General features: G+C 46.1%; 1 protein-coding gene across 4 annotated transcripts in view; it reads left to right on the top strand.

The window, feature by feature from the left end:
* Positions 1-21,991, top strand: part of LOC141079193 (E3 SUMO-protein ligase ZNF451-like) — a 104,651-nt gene that overhangs the window by 49,304 nt on the left and 33,356 nt on the right. The gene's annotated exons all lie outside the window — the stretch shown is intronic.

Genomic DNA, 21,991 nt, shown 5'->3' with positions numbered 1-21,991 from the left:
GTGTCAGAGCGTGTGCCAGGAGGCACAACCGAGTATGAGACAGAGTACAGTGTCAGAGCATGTGCCAGAAGGCACAACCGAGTATGAGACAGAACACAGGGTCAGAGCGTTTGCCAGGAGGCACAACCAAGTACAAAGCAGAGTGCAGGTTCAGAGCGTGTGCCAAGAGGCACAACAGAGTGCAAGGCAGAGGACCTGAGTACAGCGCACAGCCAGGCAGGGACACGGCAGACCAAGCCAGGAAGCACAACAATAATCAGGCACCTCCCCTAGGGGGAGGTCGTCTGATATAGCACATGACTACTACTGGTTCCGGGTCAGGACCTAGCCAGAAAGCACATGACCACTACAGGTTCCGGGTCAGGTCCTCCATTACCATAGAGAGGACCGAGCCCTATACAGCACTGACAGGAGCGCGCAAGCGCAAACGTGACATGTAGGAGGAGGCCCGGGAACGAGAGCTGCGCGTGCGCACCCTACGGGACCCCCGGAGTGACCGCAGCTCCGGAAGAGATGACGTCGGGACTGAGGTCCTGCCCCCAGGTGAGCACGGCGTGACAGTACCCCCCACTTTACGCCCCCTCTTTCTAAAACTGGAGAGGAACTTAGACAAAATCTGGGGTGCGTGGATATTCTCCCTGGGTTCCCATGACCTCTCCTCGGGGCCAAAACCCTTCCAATCGACCAGGAACATGGTTCTCCCTCTTACCTTCTTCATGGCCAAAATGTCATTCACCTCAAACTCATCCCCCAAGCCAACAGGCTGGGGTGTGTGGCCTGGAGAAGGATGAAATCGGTTAAGAACCACAGGTTTTAGGAGAGACACATGGAAGGAATTGGGAATACGGAGTGAAGGAGGCAGCTTCAATTTGTAAGCAACATCATTAATCCACCTGAGGACCTCAAAAGGACCAATGTAACGGGGACCCAGTTTGTAAGATGGTACCTTAAGGCGGACGTATTTGGTGGAGAGCCACACCTTGTCACCAGGGAGAAATGGAGGAACGTCAGCGTGTAATTTCATTCTGTCCCGTGCTTTCTCGAGAGCGGTTTTGGTCTCCTGCCATACCCTGGAGAACTCCACAGACTGAGAATCGGCAGCAGGTACCCCCGAGACAGGAAGTACCGGTAGAGGCACATTGAGATGCTGTCCAAAGACTATGAAGAAAGGAGACTTGGTAGACTATTCACTGGAGTGATTATTGTAGGCGAACTCAGCCCAAGGAAGTAGACCGACCCAGTCATTCTGATGAGCATTAGAAAAATGCCGGAGATAGGATGTAAGGATCTGGTTGGTACGTTCCACCTGCCCATTGGTTTGGGGGTGATAGGCGGAAGAGAAATCCAATGACACTTTCATGAGTCCGCATAGAGCTCTCCAGAACCGGGAGGTGAATTGGACCCCTCTATCCGACACGATGTGCTGGGGGAAGCCGTGAATCCTGAAGATATGGGAAATGAAGATCTTCGCCAAGTCAGGAGCAGAGGGTAGTCCGGGAAGAGGAATGAAGTGAGCCATCTTTGAAAATCGGTCTACAACCAACCAAGACCACAGTACAACCGGAAGAACAAGGCAGATCAGTAATGAAATCCATGGCTATGTGCTGCCATGGAGCCGACGGAATGGGAAGCGGGAACAGAAGACCGGAGGGTGGTTGTCTGGGTATCTTGTTCTGGGCACAGGACGGGCAAGATGCTACAAAGTCTTTAACATCCTGGGAGAGTGAAGGCCACCAATAATGGCGAGAGATTAAGTCCAAAGTCTTTTTGACACCAACGTGGCCAGCAATCTTGGACGAATGTCCCCAATTTAGCACTCGTTTTCGGTTATTCTCAGCCACAAAGGTTCTTCCCGGAGGTAACGTGGTTAACTTGACAGGAGCCACAGTAATTACTTTGGATAAATCAATGATATGAGAGGGTTCTTCCTCTGCATCAGACGACAGGAATGATCTTGACAACGCATCCGCTCTAACGTTCTTATCGCCGGGCCGAAAATGTAGCTCAAAGTCAAAGCGGGCGAAGAATAGGGACCACCTGGCTTGCCGAGGATTGAGCCTCTGTGCGGACTGGATGTACGCCAGGTTCTTATGGTCTGTGAAGATCTTGAATGGATGTATGGCACCCTCCAGTAAGTACCTCCACTCCTCCAAGGCCAACTTAATGGCCAATAGCTCTTTGTCGCCAATGGAGTAGTTCTGCTCAGTGGAGGAAAATACTTTAGAAAAGAAGCCACAGGTGACAAAACGTCCAGAAGAGGATTTCTGCAGAAGGACTGCGCCAGCCCCAGTAGAGGATGCGTCTACCTCGAGAGTGAAAGGTCTACTAACCTCAGGTCGGTGAAGCGCCGGAGCAGCGGCGAAGGCTTGTTTCAACGACTGGAAGGCCTCTTCAGCCTCAGAGGGCCAAGCCTTTGGGTTAGCTCCCTTGCAGATAAGGGACGAGATGGGGCGAATCAACGAGGAAAAATGAGGAACGAACTGTCGGTAGTAGTTCGCAAAACCAAGGAAGCGTTGGATTGCCTTCACCCCATGGGGCTGTGGCCAATCGAGGACGGCGGACACTTTTGCCGGATCCATGCATAGACCTGATTCTGAGATAATGTACCCCAAGAATGGCAGGGACGTTTGCTCGAAGGCACATTTCTCGAGCTTGGCATAAAGGCGGTTCTCCCTCAGGCGCTGGAGGACTTGACGCACGTTCTTTCTGTGGGCGGAGAGGTCTGGAGAAAAAACGAGAATGTCATCCAGATAGACTACCACGCAGGAGTACAGCATATCCCGGAAGACGTCATTCACGAACTCCTGGAAAACCGCTGGGGCATTGCAGAGGCCGAAGGGCATGACCAAGTACTCGTAGTGACCGTCTCTGGTGTTAAAGGCGGTCTTCCACTCATCCCCGGAACGAATGCGGATCAAGTTGTGGGCCCCACGAAGATCCAGTTTGGTGAAAATTCGAGCTCCTCTAAGTCGGTCAAAGAGCTCCGGGATCAATGGCAATGGGTACTTGTTCTTGACCATGATATTGTTCAGGCCTCGGTAGTCTATGCAAGGACGGAGGGAGCCGTCCTTCTTTTTTACAAAGAAAAATCCCGCTCCCGCGGGCGAGGAGGACTTACGGATGAAACCTCTAGCAAGGTTCTCCTGGATATAGTCAGACATAGCTTGGGTCTCAGCAGGGGATAGCGGGTATATCCTACCCCTGGGTGGCGTAGAACCAGGAATGAGGTCAATCGGACAGTCATATGGCCGATGGGGTGGCAGAGTCTCGGCCTCCTTCTTGTCGAAAACATCTGCAAAGGACCAGTAAGCCGACGGCAGACCTGTAGGTGCCGGGGATGGACCGGCAGAGTTCATCAGACGGACGGGCAACAGGCACTTCTCCTGACAGAACGGTCCCCACCGGAGTATCTCGCCCGACCGCCAGTCCAGGGTTGGCTCATGAGTCCGTAGCCAAGGGAGGCCTAGAAGAAGTGCGTGAGACATGGTGGACAAGACGAGGAAGGAGATCTTCTCCAGGTGCAGGGCTCCGATCTGCAGCTCGATCTCTTCGGTGGCCTGGGTAACGGACTCCAGCACGGACGTACCATTGACCGAAACAATCGACCGAGGAGTCTCCAGGGATCTGACAGGAATCCGGTATTTTTTAACCGCCTCGAGTGTGATAAAATTCCCCTCCGCGCCAGAATCCAGGAAAGCCTCCTCAGAATAACGCTTGGCACCGAGATTCAATAATACGGACACGAGCAGGGGAGGAGAGGAATCACGTACACCTAGGGAGGCCTCTCCTATCAACCCTAGGCGGAGAAGTTTCCCGGCTTCTTGGAGCAGGAACGGAGGAGGTGAGAGGAGCTCCTCTTTCTGGCTAATTCACGGGCACGTTCCTGAAACCGCAGGTCGATGCGTGTCGCCAGTGAGATCAGATCCTCTAAAGAGGTGGGAGTATCCCGACCTGCCAGTACGTCTTTGATCCGACTGGACAGGCCACGCCAAAAGATCCCTACGAGAGCCTCGTTGTTCCAACCGAGTTCGGAGGCCAAGGTACGAAAACGGATGGCATACTGTCCTACTTGTAGCGTACCCTGATGGAGGTTAAAGAGGGACTCGGTGATAGAGGCCAGCCGACCCGGCTCGTCGAACACCTTGCGGAAGGTGTCCAAAAAGGTGGAAAGCCGAGAGACGAGTGGGTCATTGCGCTCCCAGAGGGGGTTCACCCATGCTAATGCCTCCCCCTCTAAGTGTGAAACAATAAAGGCAATTTGGGCGCGCTCAGTGGGATAGTGCTGCGGCAAAAGCTCAAAATGTAACCGGCATTGGTTCAGAAATCCTCGACAAAACTTAGGGTCCCCGCTATATCGGGGTGGCTTGCCGAGGCGCGGCATCGGGTGCGGGGCCGAGGACTGGGCAGAAACGGATTGTATGGCCGACAAACGAGACTCCATGGATTTCAAAAAGACCATAATCCTGGTCTGACTCTCCCGTAGGAACACCAGTTCCTTTTGGATGGAGGTGGTGGCACCAGCGGGGTCCATGGCCTGATTATACTGTGACGACTCCTGGAGTGGACTCTCTGGGTCGTGACACCAACCCTCCCAGGGCGAGCTGACCTAGTGAAGACCACCCCCTATACAGGGAGTGTCAGGGGCAAGCCCCAGGGGGTGAGGCACCACGACTGCTGGCACCAGGCGGCCGGCTCACAGGAGACATGAGTGGGTGAGAGTGTCTGCAGGAACGTGTAAAGTGTGGACACGGGAACACGTGGTATACAGAGACTTGTTCGTCCGGGTGTGAGTGAAGCAGGAAACGTGCAAGGAGCACGTCAGAGCACTGAGTCAGGCAGCAGGTGTGCCAGGAGGTGTAACAGAGTAAGAGACTGAGTACAGGATCAGAGTGTGTGCCCGGAGGCACAACTGAGTATAAGACAGAGCACGGAATCAGAGTGTGTGCCAGGAGGCACGACTGAGTATAAGACAGAGTACAGTGTCAGAGCGTGTGCCAGGAGGCACAACCGAGTATGAGACAGAGTACAGTGTCAGAGCATGTGCCAGGAGGCACAACCGAGTATGAGACAGAACACAGGGTCAGAGCGTGTGCCAGGAGGCACAACCAAGTACAAAGCAGAGTGCAGGTTCAGAGCGTGTGCCAAGAGGCACAACAGAGTGCAAGGCAGAGGACCTGAGTACAGCGCACAGCCAGGCAGGGACACGGCAGACCAAGCCAGGAAGCACAACAATAATCAGGCACCTCCCCTAGGGGGAGGTCGTCTGATATAGCACATGACTACTACTGGTTCCGGGTCAGGACCTAGCCAGAAAGCACATGACCACTACAGGTTCCGGGTCAGGTCCTCCATTACCATAGAGAGGACCGAGCCCTATACAGCACTGACAGGAGCGCGCAAACGTGACATGTAGGAGGAGGCCCGGGAACGAGAGCTGCGCGTGCGCACCCTACGGGACCCCCGGAGTGACCGCAGCTCCGGAAGAGATGACGTCGGGACTGAGGTCCCGCCCCCAGGTGAGCACGGCGTGACATTGGGATTTCAAATGTGTGCTGCCATTGCTGTTTCACAGCTGACACATAGTAGGACGGGCTGCTCGAGACAGACGGTGAGAGCAGCTTCCAGTCAGGAACATGAACGCGCATTGCTCTGTTACTGAACCTGATAGGACACCACGGAGGAACAAAACTGAGCGGACTACAGCACTAGATAAACTTTGTTTAGCTGACCGAGATTGAACATTTATCTCATGCAACCTGACAGGTTTAGTGGTGGGCAGGAGGGCATGGAGTTGCTGTAATAAAGGATACCTACATTTTTACTTGGAATATACCCGATAGTGAAAGGATTCTGTGAGTTAACAAGCAGAAATGCCAGGCCGGCTGAAGACAGTCTGCATTGTTTATCCCGGTAGCTCCTGTCCTGTCAGGTTCAGTGCGCGATCACGATATCTGACAGGATGTTGCTCTCATCCGATATCGGTCTCGAGCAGATGGTTTTTATGTAACCTGTCCTACTACGTCTCAGCTGGGAAACTGCTGTAGAAGGCAGCTGACATTTAAAATCCTGACAGTGCATTATATAAAGTGTAGAGAACCCCTTTTAAAGATGAAATCTCTAAACTGTCCTAATTATGTATTTGATGTAGTGCTAGTGTAATTTAAATACCGATTGCAGTCTTCCCCCGGTTTCCAGCACGACTCCGGTTCTTTTCTGGCCCACGTGACCGCTCTAGCTTTGTCGGATTTTATTGTGTACAGTGGTTTCTTATCCGATGTAAGTGTATGAGAACCAAAATGAGTCTCCATAGACTTATAAAAAGAAAGCGACTTCCGCTCCACACACAGACCTCTGGGTGAGCTGGCTAGTCTGTTTTCATGTCGCATGAGCAAGAAGCGGACCAGAGAGACTGCAATTGGTAAGTATTTTAATGCACTGATACTACATCACATACATAATTTGGAGGGTTTAGGGAAAACTTTCTGTTGGCCCTATAGTTTAGACAATACTGGAATTGGTGGGTTCAACTGTTAAAATTTAATGTAAATGGGGGCCTTGACCTCACGAGGGCAGAGAACGAAGCAATAGACATTTGGTTTTTAGCTACCTTATTATTTTGTGCTTAGGAAGAGGAGTCTGGCTGTAATTTACTCCTCTACTGAGAACACATGTACACATATCCAGATTCTGTGCGCTACGTATGTGGGATCGGGAGAGGGAATTGTCAGTTGTGTTTTTTTTTTTTTTTTTTTTTTTTTCTTGTCTGTGTGTTGTCAGTCTTGGGGTATGTGCACATTAAGTATTTGGTGCAGACATTTCTGCATCTCTTAGCAGTAGTGATGATCGCTCGCATGAATAGTACGGTATTCGGGCTTTTTGTAATTTAGGTATTCACCTGGGTATATTCGAGTGACCCGCCCAGCATGTTTGGCGCTTTATTTGCAGCCAATGAACATGCTGGGCTGGTTTGCAATCACAGTAATGCCTGCGCAATCTTTGGTGGGGCATTACTGTGATTGTCTGACCTTACAGGGTCATGAGGGGATATTTTAAGGTTGCCGGCGCCATCTTGCGCACATTGCAGCTGGAAACAGCATAGGGAGAGAGTAGTTTGAGCATAGTGAGGGTGAAAGGAGATTATATTAAATGTTCTTCATTCCTAAAAGCTCTTTTAATAGCTGAAGATTGTCAAGATATAGTTGTTAGGTGGGGATTAAGTATGGAGAGATTTAATAGGAGGAAGAGTGAACGGCATGCACCAGGGTGATATCACATCATCATTGCAAGTACATTCTTCACATCTCTGCTATTTTCCACTGTGTTGTATAGTAGTTAGTATTAGGAACAGACATTGTGATTAGGGTGAAATAGGGAGGGTTTCAGCCACTACCAAAATATAAAAATCAGCTATTTGTAGAGGGAACTAATATTAAGTAGTGACGGCAATATACCAAACCATTTTTGGGAGCTACATAATATCCCTGTGTAGCAGCCTATAATTTTTATTTTATTTTTTACTGCAAAATAATGTTCCTCAGTGGCAGCATATAGTAACATCCATTTTAAAATCTAATTGCTAAATAATAAACCTCGTCCATTGCTTAAATACCTAATATTTGTCTAGCAGTTGTGCGACTGGCGCAATCTGGGTAGAGATGATCTTAAGTGATAATTTAGCAGGGGCAATAATCTTCATTACTCCGCATTTGGAGGGTGTCAGCAAGGCGATCTTTAAAAAAAAAAAAAAAAAAAAAAAATCATAATTTTCTGTTGGTTTAAAAAATAGAGTATCTTTATCTATTAGTTGTGCAACTGGCGCAAAGCCTGCAGAGATACGCAGACGTGACTATTTACCTGTAGTTTACATCAGTCTGCAGTTGCCGTGTATAATCAAGCTGTGATGTCCAAAAATAGTCACACATTGCTACATACAGTGAATTTGTACATAAGACCTTTTGTGAAAAATAAAGCCAGTATTTTTTTGTTTCATAAGCATAACACATTAAATAGTGGGTGACATTAAGGGATGTGGTGGTGCCCGCCAAGGCCATTTGACAGACCTGAAGGTGACTGGATCTCGTTCTAGGTTCCTGTCCAAATTTGGTCAGCACGCTACACCACTAACTAACCCAGAAGAGTGCGAGAATGTTGTGGGTTGGATGGCAGACTAAGTCTTCCACACGGTTCAGTCTTAGTAGCTAAGAGGCTTGACCTCTAAATCTTCAACCTGGTCCTACTTCCATCAAGAGACCCAGGAGACATATGACCCCACCGCTGGCCACTCTGAGTAACTTGTAATTTGTCAGGCTTCTCAACGTGCACCATTAAAGAGGGTCATGAGGTGGAGTGCAGTGATGCCCAAAACATTTGAGCACCAAAGACCAGGAGAACGCCATGTTGGCGAAGGTCAATTAATGTCTGAAGTGTTGAAAGATAATCATGACGCACAGTTGCCATTAGGTCAGCCTCAAATCACAACTCAAAAGGATCAGATTGAGGATTTGGAGGATGACATTGTCTATGATGAGGCCACTGATGCAACCTGGCACGATGGCATGCCTAATGAGCACAACACAACAGTGCAGAGAGGGATGGATTTGTAGCAAGAAAACAGGCAAGAAGAGGTAGTGGTTTTATCAGAGGTAGAACTCTGTCAACTGATCTACAGAGCCCCCCACTTGGCTAGATAAAAGGCCAAGAATGCATTGTTCCCCTGTATGGCAGGTTTTTTCGGAAAGTCCTTCAGATAAAACAACTCTAATTTGCAGCATCTGCCAAACCAAGCTAAGAGGCAAGAACATTGCCAACCTGAGCAGCACCAGCATGCAAAAGTACATGGACGGCACCCCCGTAGGTGGGTGGAACGCCTGGGTACAAATTCTGTGTCTGAGGGTGTCTGTTATGGCCTTCCCAATCTAATGTCCATGAAGCAGGCGCAGATGCCTCCTGCCCAAAACCAGCGGTTGCACACACATAAGTCAGCAACCTTGTTGAGTTAGTTGTCCCCAGTGCAGCGTTCAGTTGTCCCTGCCCCAGACGTTTACCGGAAAGCACACCTATCCAGCCATCCACCCACTCTAAACACCCAGACTGCTAGCCCTGGAAATGTTGCAGTTTCAACTTGTGGGAACTGAGTCTTTCCGTGAACTTTCGGTGGTGGAAGCCCCACGGTACTCTATTCCCACCCGACACTATTTTTCTCGGTGTGCCGCCCCCACGTTACATAAGCTTGTGTTACACATTATCAGCCGTGCTCTGGCCAGTGCAGTCACAGGTAAGGTCCACCTAACCACAGTCACATGGACAAGTTCTTTTGGACAGGGATGAGGCATTTCCATGACAGCACACTGGGTTAACCTGGTGGAGTCTGGGACATCACACATCTTACCCACACCTAGAATAGTGAGCCCAACTTCCATCAGGGGTTCAGTCTCAATCTGTAGCACTGCCTTGGCAAGGCAGTACACTGCTGAAGCTCATCTGTTTAGGTGATAAAGCTCACAACACAGCCGAGTTGTTGAAAGGGATTAATGAACAGACCGATCAGTGGCTCTCCCAGCTGAGCCTCCAACCAGGACTGGTTGTGTGCGATAATGGGCGTAACTTTGTAGCAGCTTTAAAGCTTGGCAAGCTGGTACACATTACATACATGGCCCACGTGCTGAACTTGGTTGTATAGCATTTTTTAAAAACATACCTTGACTTGCCTAACCTACTTGCCAAGATAGTGTCAGCGCACATTTCCAAAAGTCATCTCAGGCTTTTTCCAGTCTAGCTTCAGTGCAGCAGCGCTTTAATTTGCCTCTTCTCCGACTGATTTGTGACTTGCCCACACTTTGGAATTCGCCCTTCCATATGTTGGCAAGGTATAGTGAGCAGCAGAGGGCAGTCTCTGAATTCCAGCTTCTCAAGGCCTGACAGAGTAACACTCAGCCTGCACATATAGCTGCCGAGGTGGGTGTGGATCGCTGACCTATGTGAGGTTCTTCAAAACTTTGAGTACTGCACCAAGATGGTGAGCGCTGATGACGCTATTTATCAGCTTAACCATCCTGCTGTTGTCTATTAAATCGTTGGCTGCAGAATCTGAAAGAGGAAGCTTTGAATGCCGAGCAGGTGGCTAATGGAGCAAGATTGTACAGCAGCTGATAACACACGGCCCAACCTCACACAGTAGTCTCAGGCCACATTGGGTGATAAGGTACAGGAGAATGAGGAGGAACAGGAGTTTTTGCTCAGTGCTACAGAGGGGACTCCCAATCCCAGCTTCATGCCTCTCCAGCATGGATGGCCTGAAGAGGAGGAGGCTATGCGTCATGAGGAGGAAAGAGGATGGTTAGTTCTCTTTCTGGTGAGGACACTGAACGTTTGACTCTTTGTAGTCTGCCACACATGGCAGAGTTCATTTCAAGATGCCTTTCCCAAGGCCCTCTTGTGAAAGACATTTTGTCCACCATGAAATACTGGCTGTGCACCTTTACAGACCCACGATACAAGGAGAAATTTGCTTTAATGTCTGAGACACATGCCATTTTCTGTGCATGTATGCCAGAGGGCCGTAGTGTAAGACTTGCTCAAAAGATTACCCTCAGGAGACAACGCTGGTAGCAGAGGTACCCCGGCTCTTTTCACCCACAAGGATTACAGGGGAGGGCCACGCACACCAGTTGCAACTCGGGGTGGGGAGAATGTTCACCAATTGGGCCATTTTCATGTGACTGTCCCTTCAGCAAGGGCTATCTGTGGGTGTAACTATGACGATGAGGGACATCCTTGTACGTCTTGGATGTGCTGCCATGCCCTGCTGCAAGTGTGTTGTCTCAGTGGATTTTTAGTTCGGCAGGTGCATTCATTATGGATAGGCGCAGATGCCTGTCAATGGAAAATGCAGACAGACTGACTCTTCTAAAATTTAACAAGGGCTGGATTTCCTCCGACTTTGTAAGCCCTACGGAGGACAGCAACGTTATGTAAATGCAGGCCAAATGTTTGTTTTTTTGGAAGTTGTCTTAACGTCCATCTCTTGCTATCCAAAACTATTTTGTTCAGGAAATCACCTACTCTTCCTCCTCCTGCTTCTGCAACAAGTACTTAGTGTTTATCTATGTATACCCTACGTTTTGTACTTTTTGAAACCTTTGAACAATGTGCAATGGTGAAACTTATGCTCTCTATCTCTACCACTTGTAATAACTGCTTACTGATTTGTGAGGTCCCCATAACAGCATCTTTCAGCTGGTCAGATACACACCCCCTTGGGGTAATTTTTTTAGAACCTTTGGCCATTGTGCAAAGGTCAATTTTCTACTCTCAATCTCTCTAGATTCTATTATTATACTACTATTGTGTTGCCCTCCTCACAGTCTCTTTAAGCGTGTATCTGGTAGCCTGATGTTGATTTTTGGATCTGCACTTGCAGATTTTGGAGCATGAATGCATTAATAAAGGATAATAGGAGTAATGAAACATGCTCTATATATGCTGTTAGTTTGAAAATCTTATCCAAACATCCTTTTTATAAAGGGAAATTTGACATACCTCTGTTACCATACGCCATATACTTCTCATATATGCAGCACCTCAGTAGGTGGGCATAACGCCTGGGTACAAAATCTGTGCCTGACTGCAACCACTGGCCCTTCCCCTATGTTACGTTCTTCCCAATTTGCTGGCCAAGATGGAGGCAGTGATGCTTCCTGTCCACAACCTGCAGTTGCACAGACACAATAGTCAGCAACCACGTCCAGTTTGTTGTCCCAACGCAGCGTTCAGTTGTCTCTCGTCAGCATATATGTCCGTTCACAAATTGTTACTTAGGTGTGGCATACATATTTCTTAGCAATTTACATTGTCCAGTGCTAAACAATGACCATTACTGAGTTTTCCAGGCTCCTAAATGAGACTTTTGACTCTTTATTAAAGGGAACCTTTCACCCCCCCCAGGCGTTTTTAAGTAAAAGAGCCACCTTTTGCAGCACTAATGCTGCATTCTGTCAAGGTGGCTCTTTTAGATAGCGTCCCTTCCACCGCAGAAATAATCGTTTTTAAAATTGTTAAAAAATACCTGAATTTTGACAGGGGGGCAGGTCTTTCCCCCTCTCACAGATGCCTCGCATCCATCAGTCATTTCGTATTTGGCGCCGCCTCCTCAGTGTTCTTTTGAAATGCTGGCAACTGCGCTGTACTATAGTTTCATGGGCATGCGCAGTTAGTGCTGCCCGACGTGCCCGTGCTCTCAGATCACATCCTGGCCTTCATATCGCGTGGCCACAGATCCCGCCCCGCAGTCGCTTATGATTTATTCACACTGCGGGGCTGGGAATCTTAGGCATGCGCAGTAGTTCTCTGCGGCTCTCATGCCCAAGATTCCCAGCCCCGCAGTGTGAATAAATCATAAGCGACTGCGGGGCGGGATCTGTGGCCGCGCGATGTGAAGGCCAGGATGTGATCTGAGTATGGGCACGTCGGGCAGCGCTAACTGTGCATGCCCACGAAACTATAGTACCGCGCAGGCGCCTGCATGTCAAAAGAACACTGAGGAGGCGGCGCCAAATAAATGACTGGATGCAAGGCATCTGTCAAAATTCAGGTATTTTTGAACAATTTTAACCCCTTCGCACCTGAGCCTGTTTTTGCCTTCGTGACCGGGCCAATTTTTTCAATTCTGACCAGTGTCACTTTATGAGGTCATAACTCTAGAACGCTTCAACGGATCCTACTGATTCTGACATTGTTTTCTCATGACATATTGTACTTCATGATGGTGGTAAAAATTTTTAGATATGATCTGCACTTATTTGTTAAAAAAAATCAAAATTTGGCAAAAATTTAGAAAATTTTGCAATTTTCAAACTTTTAATTTTTATGCCCTTAAATCAGAGAGTGATATCGCACAAAATAGTTAATAAATAACATTTCCCACATGTCTACTTTACATCTGCACAATTTTGGAAACATACCGTATATACTCGAATATAAGTCGAGATTTTCAGCCCAAAAAATTGGGCTGAAAGTCCCCCTCTCGACTTATATTCGAGTCATATACAAAGGGGTCGGAGGGGGCGGATGTGTCAGGTCATACTTACCCGTCCTGACGCTGTCTTGAGCCCCCAGCTTCTCCCCGTGCTCTCTCTTCCTGCCTTCAGCGGTCACGTGGTGCTGCTCATTAAAACTCATCAATATGCGCATATTGATGAGTTTTAATGAGCGGCACCACGTGACCGCTGAAGGCAGGAAGAGAGAGCGCGGAGAAGCTGGGGTCTCAAGACAGCGTCAGGACGGGTAAGTATAGCGATACTCACCTGTCCTGCGTCCATGGCTGCTTGCTGCTGTCTGTCATCGGTCAGTGACTTCAGACAGCAGAGGGCGCGGTGACGTGGTTAGTGCGCGCCGCGCCCCCTGCAGTCTGAATGTCACTGACTGATGATGTGCAGATAGCGGTGACCAGCCATGGACGCAGGACAGGTGAGAATCTGACACCCAGCGACGGAGAGGTGAGTATGTCATTTTTTTTTTTTTTTTACATGCAGCAGCAGCGGCAGCACATGGGGGAATAATCTAAGGAGCTTCTTATGGGGGCAGCATATGGGGGAACAATATGGAGCTTCTTGTGGGGGCAGTATATGAGGGAACAATATGGAGCTTCTTATGGGGGCAGCATATGGGGGAACAATATGGAGCTTCTTGTGGGGGCAGCATATGAGGGAACAATATGGAGCTTCTTATGGGGGCAGCATATGGGGGAACAATATGGAGCTTCTTGTGGGGGCAGCATATGGGGGAACAATATGGAGCTTCTTGTGGGGGCAGCATATGAGGGAACAATATATGGAGCTTCTTATGGGGGGGCAGCATATGGGGGAATAATCTGGAGCTTCTTGTGGGGGAATAATCTGGAGCTTCTTGTGGGGGCAGCATATGAGAGAACAATCTATGGAGCTTCTTATGGGAGCAGCATATGGGGGAATAATCTATGGAGTTTCTTCTGAGGACACCATATGGGGGAATAATCTATGGAGCATTTCCCACCCTAGACTTATACTCGAGTCAATAAGTTCTCCCAGTTTTTTGTGGCAAAATTAGGGGGGTCGACTTATACTCGGATCGACTTATACTCGAGTATATACGGTAATTTTTTTTTTTTTTAGGAAGTTATAAGGGTTAAAAGTTGACCAGCGATTTCTCATTTTTACAACAAAATTTGCAACACCATTTTTTTTTAGGGACCACCTCACATTTGAAGTGAGTTTGGGGGGTCAATATGACAGAAAATACCCAAAATTGACACCATTCTAAAAACTGCACCTCTCAATGTACTCAAAACCACATTCAAGAAGTTTATTAACCCTTCAGGTGCTTCACATGAATGAATGGAATATGGAAGGAAAAAATAAACATTTAACTTTTTTTCACAAACATTTTACTTCAGAACCATTTTTTTTTATTTTCACAAGTGTAAAAAGAGAAAATGAACCACTAAATTTTTTGTGCAATTTCTCCCGAATACGCCAATACCCCGTATGTGGGGCTAAACCACTGTTTGAGCACACGGCAGAGCTCAGAACGGAAGGAGTGCCGTTTGACTTTTTCAATGCAGAATTGGCTGGAATTGAGATCGGATGCCATGTCGCATTTGGAGAGCCCCTGATGTACCTAAACAGTGGAAACCCCCCACAAGTGACCCCATTTTGGAAATTAGACCCCCCCAAGGGACTTATCTAGATGTGTGGTGAGCACTTTGAACCCCCAAGTGTTTCACTAAAGTTTATAATGTAGAGCCGTGAAAATAAAAAAAAATCATTTTTTTTCCACAAAAATGATCTTTTAGCCCCCAATTTTTATTTTCACAAGGGTAACAGGAGAAATTGGACCCTAAGAGTTGTTGTCCAATTTGTCCTGAGTACGCTGGTATGCCATATGTTGGAGAAAACTACTGTTTGGGCACACGGTGGGGCTTGGAAGGGAAGTAGTGACGTTCTGAAATGCAGACTTTGATGGAATGGTCTGTGGGTGTCATGTCGCGTTTGCAGAGCCCCTGATGTACCTAAACAGTGGAAACCCCCACAAGTGACCCCATTTTGGAAACTAGACCCCCCAAGGAACTTATCTAGATGTGTGGTGAGCACTTTGAACCCCCAAGTGTTTCAGTAAAGTTTATAATGTAGAGGTGTGAAAATAAAAAAATCATTTTTTTTCCACAAAAATGATCTTTTAGCCCCCAATTTTTATTTTCACAAGGGTAACGGGAGAAATTGGACCCTAAGAGTTGTTGTCCAATTTGTCCTGAGTCCTGAGTACGCTGGTACCCCATATGTGGGAGAAAACTACTGTTTGGACACACGGTGGGGCTCGGAAGGGAAGTAGTGACGTTCTGAAATGCAGACTTTGATGGAATGGTCTGCTGGCGTCATATTGCATTTACAGAGCCCCTGATGTACCTAAACAGTGGAAACCCCCAATTCTAATTCCAACCCTAACCCCAACACACCCCTAACCCTAATCTCAGCCCTAACCATAACTCTAACCACAAACCTAACACCAACACACCCATAACCTTAATCCCAGCCCTAGCCCTAACCCTAGCCCTAACCCTAGCCCTAACCCTAACCCTAGCATTTGTTTTTTTTTACTTTTTTTTTTATTTTTGTCACAAGATCGCTGCCCTGCGATCTGACTCATAGTAACGCCACTTCACCTCTGATCATCTGTCAGTGTGAGATCAGAGGAGAAGCAGCGTTACTATGTGACAAGATCGCTGCCTGGCACATAATAACGCGACTTCTCCTCTGATCTCACAATGACAGATGATCAGAGGTGAAGCAGCGTTACTGTGTGACAAGATCGCTGCCTGGCACAGCTGTGCCAGGCAGCGATCAGCTGTGCCAGGCAGCGATCTAGTCACACAACGCTGCTTCACCTCTGATCAGCTATCAGTGTTAGATCAGAGGGAGAAGCCGCGTTACAATGAGGGAGATCGCCAGGAAACAAGCAGCTTTCCCAGCGATCGCTCCCATTGGCTGCTGTGACGCTGACGTCATCGGGACCTGAACCAATCAGGTCTCGATGACGTCGGGGGTCCCAGCATGCATTGCGCACCGGGATCCCCGCGTTGTAAGGTATGTGGGGGTCCCGGGGGGCACAAAACCGCCGACAGTAGATAAACGTCGGCGCTGCACAAAGCCCAGCAAGCGCCAACGTTTATCTACTGTGGGCGGTCGTGAAGAGGTTAAAAACTATTTCTGCGGTGGAAGGGATGCTAAGTAAAAGAGCCACCTTGACAGAATGCAGCATTAGTGCTGCACAAGATGGCTCTTTTACTTAAAAACGCCTGGGGGGGGATGACATGTTCCCTTTAAACGGTCGCTTCCCTTACATTTGCTAAAGTTGGGTCTTTACAATAAAATGGTGGTTGGGGTATTGGTAGTTTCTGTACATTTTAAGCACGTCTAAGAGACTGGATTAATAAGCTCCTCAGACCTATTCAGGTTGCAGCCTTACCCATATTGGAACATGGTCATTGCCAGGCTAAGGCCTTTACCTGAGCGCTGTAGGACTGGCTGTCACCTGAGTAATACACTTCATAGACCTCATCACTCTCCAGGCCATATCCTGTAATTACTCCATTGTTGCTCAAAACCATGCAAGAGATACATTCTTCCTGGTTGGGTAATTTCCAGAAGAAGTGTTTAGATTTGTGCAGATTCGTCAGTGGCACTCCTGTTTCCTTGTTGAGGCAGCTTCCAAGTAAAGTGAGGCTTGTACATGTTCCTGACATGGGTTTCAGGCCTGACACTGACCACAATACAGGTTCTTACTTGCATACACTGTATTTAGAATTTAATTCTAATGGTTTTGGTGTCTGGTAGAATCCAATTTCCTGACTGATCATTCAGCTTCCCCAACTCCTGTATTATATTCACCTTACAGTGACTTCACCCGCTATGATAGTGGCTCCATTGGGATCTGGTGGCCAAAATGAACTGTGGAGCTTCCAAAACTCAGGTTTCACATTACCTGCTGGCCTCTGAAAATTTGAAGCGAGTAGCATAATTACATGGCGGTGAATGTGGTGGTGGCGGGCAAAGCCCATAATTCAAATGGACATATTATAGCTGGCATTGTGAAGTGATGGGGCATATGTATTTCATGCTTTAGCTATAAATTTGGAATTACTGAGGGACCTCCCATATATATAGGAGTGAGAGCTCTCACAAATGTATCATACAGGGCCACCTGAGGGCCCTGCCCAAACTCAGGTTTCACTGCACCTGCTGGTCCTCTGAAAATGTTAAGCAAGGGCTTCATAATGACATGACGGTGGGGATTGGGGCCTAAAATTCAAATGGGCATGTTTTAGCTGGCATTGTAAAGTGATGGGGAATATGTATTCCACTATTATCTGGCTAACTATTTGGCATGAGGGAGTGACCTCCCAAATGTAGGAGTTAGAGCCATCACAAATGTATGATACAGGGTCACCTGAGGGCCCTTCCCAAACTCAGGATTCACGGCACCAGCTGGCACTCTGCTAATTGTAATCGAGGGCCTCATAATGACATGATGGTGGACAACGTGGCTGACAAAGCACAAAATTCATATGGGCATGTTTGAAATGCCATTTGTAAAGGGATGGATAATATGTATTCCACTATCTTCCTAACTATTTGGCATGAGGGAGGGAACTGTTAAAGGAAAAACTATAAAGCCAAAACACTCCTTGTTTACATATCCTAAGGGGGAGGTATAATTCTTTTTTTTTTTTTTTTATGCCTTATATGCATGAAATTATGAAGGAAAAAATGTTTCTTAGTATTTTTCCGTTTAAAAAAAATTAGGTTTTGTAGCGCAATAGTCTGACATTATTCCCAGATACCATATGTGAGTTTGAAAGGCAAGCAGGTATCTTCTCCATCCTGTTCCCATTTAGTTTTAGATCTTTCTCATCCATTTCAGCTTTTTTCCTCATACTCCCAGACCTGTTTGAGTCCAGCAAAAAAAAAAAAATGGCTTTCTCATTGACTGGCATTGGATTCGTTATTTGGTAAACATGCACAGATATTTCTGAATATTTCATTATTCGATCATCACAAATTCAGGAAAAACACTGCTTAAAGGGACTGTCACCTCATTTTTGGCCTATGAGCTGTAGATAAGCCCCTGATGGCGGTGATGGCAAAAATGAGGTGACAGATTCCCTTTAAAATAGGCGCACTTTTACTACGTTATTCTACATATAGTTTTTGTGCTAATTTTTCCCCAATCATTTATGGGTGAAATTTGCAGCAAAAATGCTGAAAGAATGGACATTGTGCAGATTTACATCTGCACCAAATCTGCAATTCACAAATAAGCCACGTGTGCATGAGATTTCAGGATTCTCACTCACTTTGCTGGCATCAGTTCTTTTTAATGCGAAAAAAGCAAAGAAAGCCCAGCTCCTCATGATAAAACTTGAAATTTTATTCCATCATAGGTACAGTGCTGGGCAAATTATTTGGGACACAGCATTTTTTTAAGTAAAATCATAAGTTGGTTACCAGTCAGTGATTCAAACCAGTTTTAACGGCTGTGAGCAGGTGTGAGTGCCTGTTGAAAGCAGTTAAAACGGGTTTGAATCACTGACTGGTAACCAACTTACGATTTTACTTAAAAAAATGCTGTGTCCCAAATAATTTGCACAGCACTGTATAAAACAAATATACAGCTCCTTTGGACTACATCAGCTCATCAGACAGACATGAGCGACACGTTTCGATCGCTTGCACGATCTTTATCAAAGCTGACATATCAAGACCACATACAGATTAAAAAGGACCAAACACCAATCATCTGTTAGAAGCAGATCACATGATTGAAGGTCCTATTCACATATAAGAAAAGTGCAAAAACTATATATTAATATATATATAAAGACAAAAAATATATAAAATTGAAACGGTAGATAAAAGATAAATGCTTTGATAGTTAATAATGAAACATAATTTCATTCTTTTTATTCGATCCGTCTGGGAATCTAGTTCCTAAGTTGAAAATCCAATATGCCTCACGGGTGAGTAAAATTCTCCTAAGGTTACCACCTCTTGCAGGTTTCTTAAATCTTTCCAAACCTGTCACCTATAGGGAAGCAACACTACGCGAGGGAAAATTTCTAGTGTTTTGCTGCAGAAGATATATTATGTACCCCATCACTGACATTTGCTATATCATATACTGTAGATGTTCTACTATACGTGTCTTCAGCTTTCTAGACGTACACCCAACATACGATTTTTTTTTTTACAAATATCGCAATCTATTTTGTAAACCACATGATTTGAATTGCAGTTAATAAATTCATTTATATTAACTAATGTGGTGCCATGATTATTACTGAAATTTTTTGTTTTAATCGTGTTTCCAAGTTTTACAATTCGTGCTCCCACATTTAAAATTACCCTTGCAGCTCAACCAAGTGTCACTATTTCTTTTTGACAAAAATTAACTGGGTGACCAGTTGTTGCCTAAAGTGGGTGCTCTCCTTGCCACTATGTTATATCCCTGATCTAAAACATGACAAAATGGGATCCTGGTATAAAATCGGTATACATTTTTTGATAATTCCCTTTATTTGATTGAATTGGGCGCTATATTGGAAACAGGATTTTTAGAAGAGATTTTCTTATTACACTGTCCAGGTATAGAATTTTTATCAGACACACACGTTGAGAGCCCTCCTTAACATCCAATTAGGGTAATTTATGTCTTTCAAATTAATGCAAGATTTCTTCAATTCCCATTCTAAATTATCATTGTTATTACAACTTCGTTTGATTCTTGTAAATTCGCCAACAGTAATAGATCTCACCGTATGTCTAGGGTGACCGCTATCAGCATGTAAAATTGTGTTACCCATCATAGGCTTGGAATATGTACAAGTTGAAATTAATTGACCGGGAATACCCTGTAAGAAAAGATCTAAAAAAGAAATTTCATGTTATAAACATACGTGAATTTCAAATTATATTTATTTGCGTTGATATAATCCACAAAGTCCAGTATGGCAGATACATCGCCCCTACAAATTATCAGGGTGTAGTCGATGTATCTGTCATACCAGACAATGTAGGATGCTAAAACATTAGACGGAGAAAACAAAAATTGATGTTCCCAATAAGCCATGACTAAATTGGCTAGCGAAGGTGAAAATTTAGCACCTATCGCTACTCCTGCACTTTGCAGGTAGCATTGTTGATCGAAGGAGAAGAAATTATGGGTTAACAAATATGTAACCTGCAACATGAAATTGATTAGATCTGAAGAATAATTGCTATGCTTTTTCAGGTCAAAATCAAGGGCTTGTAACGCTATATTATGTGGTATACTCGTATAGAGCTGTGACATCGCAACTCTACCACGTATAATCAGTTGACCACTCCTTTTGTTTCAAGACATCAAGCACATTTTTAGTATCCTTGATAAAACCAGGAATTTTAAGGGTTGCAATCGAGAGTCAAGCCATTCTCCCAAATGTTCATTAACAGAACCAATTCCCGAGACAATTGGTCTCATAGGTCTCATGAGATTGGTCTCGTGGAAAAATTTCATTCTTATGAATCTTGGGCAGTCCATGCAATATTGGTAAAACCAGATTAGAAACTTCCAAAAATTCAGCTTGTTTCTTGGACAAGACTCCTAGCCTCTTTTATAATTTCATCCACCTGGTTCTTATATAGTGGAGTGGGTCAGTAGGCAATTTTTTATACGTAGAAGAAACGGATAGCATTTCCACAATATTATTCTTGTAATCCTCAGAGTTCATAACAACTATGACACGTCCTTTATCGAATATTTTTGTAGTCATATCGGTCATCTCCTTAAGCTCTTGTATTGCCATTCTATTCTTTTTTGAAAAATGAATTTTTTTCTTTGAAACATTATCATATTTCAAAAGCTTAACCTCACGTTCCACAGTCTCCTGAAAACTGTCCATACAATCAGATCTCGACTGGATCGGATAAAAGTATTGATTATTTGTTTTTAGACTGTCAGATTAATTCATAGAATTTTCTGCTCTTAGATTATCACTGATTCATTTAATTTTTATACTATTCTGATTCATTTAATGTCATCAGAGAAATATACCCACGTATAAGCCAACCCCCCCCTCCCCAATTTTGACACAAAAAAAATGGGAATACTCATGTATAAGCCGAGGGTGGTGCTGCACAAGGGTTAATGGTGGTCCAAAAAGATGCTCCATAGATAAATACCCCCCATATATTGCTTCACAAGGGTTAATGGTGTCCCAAGTAGATGCTCCATATATAAATACCCCCATACGCTGCACAAGGGTTAAGTGGCCCAAGTAGAAGCTCCATATATAAAATACCCCCCATATGCTGCTTCCGCTGCTATATATAAAAAAAAAAAAAAAAAAAAAAGGAAGACATACTCACCTCTCTGTCACTGTGGGCTAGGTGTGGGAGTAGTCGCTGGCTCAGGCCCCGGGCACTGGCTATATTTACTGTTCCCTGCTCCATCGCTGTCTCCCGGGTCCTGTGCAGTGACGTTAGCAGAGGGTACGCACTGACTACGTCATCGCGCCCTCCGCTGAATGTCACAGCCAGAGGACCCGGGAGACAGCGATGGAACGGGGACCGGTAAATATTGCTCTGCTCCCCGTCATACTCACCCCCCTCCTGGCACACGGTCTCTTCAGCCCCTGCTTCATGCATGATCTCTGCTTCCCAGCTGTTCCTGCATTCAGTGGTCACATGGTACCGCTCATTAAATATGCGCATATTCATGAGTTTAATGAGCGCTACCACGTGACCGCTGAATGCAGGAACAGCTGGGATGCTGAGATCATGGGGGAAGCAGGGGCTGAAGAGACCGTGCCAGGAGGGGGTGAGTATGGTCTCGGTCACCCCCCACTTCCCCTCCCCCGCCAACCCCGTTAGACTCTCGTATAAGCCGAAAGGGGGACTTTCAGCCCAAAAAAAAGGGCTGAAAA

This window comes from Dendrobates tinctorius, unplaced genomic scaffold (assembly GCF_039654945.1).
Source record: "Dendrobates tinctorius isolate UK_male_01 unplaced genomic scaffold, ASM3965494v1 ptg000633l, whole genome shotgun sequence".
Lineage (NCBI taxonomy): Eukaryota > Metazoa > Chordata > Amphibia > Anura > Dendrobatidae > Dendrobates > Dendrobates tinctorius.
Note: the sequence above shows the minus strand (reverse complement) of the source record. Positions and strands in the feature narration are given on the sequence as shown.